Here is a 2,967-nt window from a genome sequence, read left to right as displayed (position 1 = left end):
AGGAGGTCAATTAATCTCATTACATTAAAACTAATTCAATTGTAAATTTTTGATTTTTTATTATGTTAATTTTTATGACTTTACATGTGGTGTTTGCACTTATGTAACAAACTAATACGGAGTACCTAACTCTATCAAATATCTTTGTTAACTTCATTAATATTTTTGCGGTTTACATTACTTTTCACATTTTTTTTTTACTAATGCTTTTTTCTAATATTAATATTTACAAAATTATTTTTATAAATATATTGTGACAAATTTATGAGATTGAGGTGGAAGAGTAGTGGCATTACTCTCTAATAAATTCAAAACCCTAAGATATAAGGATCAATGAAAACCTCAAGGGACTCTGATCACTTAAGGGATTAAATTCTATGATTTAGAAAGTTCTCATTAATACATATTAATCTCATTTTAATTAACATTTTATTTTTGGATCAATGTCCAATATGTCTGGATGTTAACAATAGTAGTTTATATAAATATATAGCCAGGTACATAATATAATTTGTTCTAAAGTATACTCTGTATTCCGTAATGAAGTAAAGGGAACAAAACCCAAGTAACGGACTAATAAGAATAATGTGAAGAGAACAATACCATAATTGTATTCCATGACTTTTTTTAATTATTGTCTATATTCGTTTTTTCTCACGCTCATTGTAATTTTACTTGAGTTCTTTTATGTTATTTACCCTTTTTATTTCCAAACTAAGCTACAAGCAAAATCTATAGTACATAAATGAGTGTTACGAGTCGAACTCTCGAACATAACGATAGTACAAAGGTCTCAAGCTAAGCTAATATGAAGTACTCCATAATAAAAAAAATAAAAAATAAAAAAATGTTTGATTGAACTTATTCTACCGTATAAATGCCAATAAGTTTTATTAGAAAAAATGTTTGTATAAATGCCAATAAGACAAATTAATTATGATAAACTAAAATAAGACAAAATTGATCATATAAAACTAATGCTCTACTTACCCTCCCTCACAATAAATGCAATTAATCCTACATTAACCGGTAAAAAGCAAAGTACAACTCCTAATACGGACTATAAGGTATAATCACTCCTCATAATACTTAACTTAAAAAAAAAAAAAAAAAAAGTTTATAAACTATTTAGAGCAAGCAACTTTTCCTAGATAATTAGACAAACCTTCTAAAAATCTATTCAAGGAAAATAAAAAAGCCCACCCCTCACTCTTAAACCAAGATTATTCTCATTTCTCCAATTATTTAATAATTTATTCAAGATTTAAACAAATTCACCCCTTTTTAAGATAAAATCCCACATTTCCTTTCCATCCCTCTCACTCTAACCCTCTTAGCTTCTTCCTTCTCTCTCCTCTCCCCTCTTCCCCCAACAAAAAATCCAACTTCTTTTAATCACTTAAAACAACTTTTAGTTCAGAAATTAACAAATTCTAATTTCTGAAACAAAAAAGAAAAACTGATGATGGAATTCGAGGAAGAGCATGAAGAGGAAGAGGAGGAAGAAGAAGAATCAGAAATGGCGATAACTCCAACTTTCAAGAAGCAGCACCAGCCAACAGCCACCGTAAGATACAGAGAATGCTTGAAAAATCACGCGATTGGAATCGGCGGCCACGCCGTAGACGGATGCGGTGAGTTCCTCCCTGCCGGCGCTGAAGGCAGCATCGATGCGTTCCGGTGCGCAGCATGTAGCTGCCACCGGAATTTCCACCGTAAAGAATACAGTAACTCAATCGTACCTCCGCAACTTGCGATGTACGCTTCTCGGCCTCATCATCATCAGCAGCAGCAGCATCCTCATCAGGTATACCAAATTTATCCCTATAGTCGTAACTCAGGTGGGTACCTCCACGTGTCAAGTGGACAACGGCCGCTGGCGTTGCCGTCTCCGACATCAGGTGGCACCCACAACCACCACCACCACCAGGAGGAGACTGGTGGGGGTGGAGATCAAGTGATGGGGAGCGGTGGTGGGAATGGAAATGTAACAACACGTGTCGGCGGAGGGGGTACAATGGATATAAGTGGAGGTAGTACGATGTTGTCCGGAGGAAGTAATACTAGTTCGGGGAAGAAGAGGTTTTAGGACTAAGTTTACACCTGAACAAAAGGATAAGATGTTGGGATTAGCTGAGCAACTTGGTTGGCGGATTCAAAAGCAAGATGAAGAATTAGTGCATCAATTTTGCAATCAAACTGGGATTAAACGTCATGTTCTTAAGGTTTGGATGCATAATAACAAACTTACTCTTGGTAAGAAAACCCTAATTACTACTCCCCCTCCCCCTTAATCTTAACCCTTATTATCTTTGCTATCTTCGTTAGTTGTTGCTGTTGTTGTTGTTACTCGAGCGAGGCGAGGCCGGGCTTTGTTTGTGTCCGGCCTCGCTCGCTCTTGTTCTAGTGGTGTATGATTTTATGATCACCCATTTCCTAAAAAAAAGGGATTGGAGTAGGAATTTAAGTTAATTAGTTGTTTTAGATGCTAGCTAGCTGGTAATGTAGCTAGGTTTGTATTGTGTAATATTTTGTTGTGTTTTTTTTTAATGAAGTACTAGTGATCTAATCTTTGTTCTTAACATTAAGATTCGCATTTTAATTAGTGTATGTGATGGTTGATCATTATCTTGTACTTGAATTCTTCATGAATGTATGTAAATTGCATTAAACAAGCTTACATTATTATTAATACTATTATTCTATAATGACGTACTAATAATAATTGTTTGGTACTTATATAACATGGATGATGAGTTGATGACCATGTAATTGCAATGTCGTTGTCCAAGTTTTTTTCCTTTGAAATCATGTGTGATTCCATGAATTTAAATCTCTCTTCTTTCTATTCAACAATAGGTAGTGACTATATATAGTAGTACTACTATAACAAAGGTATTTATTGCCTCTATTTGTTAGTTCTTTCCATGGGTGTGTAGTGTTGTAGTGTACGTTCTCAGTTATTAC

General features: G+C 34.5%; 1 pseudogene; it reads left to right on the top strand.

Annotated features, from left to right (window-relative positions):
• The first annotated feature begins 610 nt into the window (after nt 1-610).
• On the top strand, nt 611-2,582 carry LOC110706122 (annotated as a pseudogene).
• Nucleotides 2,583-2,967: the final 385 nt, after the last annotated feature.

This window comes from Chenopodium quinoa, unplaced genomic scaffold, assembly GCF_001683475.1.
Source record: "Chenopodium quinoa cultivar QQ74 unplaced genomic scaffold, ASM168347v1, whole genome shotgun sequence".
NCBI lineage: Eukaryota > Viridiplantae > Streptophyta > Magnoliopsida > Caryophyllales > Amaranthaceae > Chenopodium > Chenopodium quinoa.
This window is presented reverse-complemented; position numbering and strand designations above follow the sequence as displayed.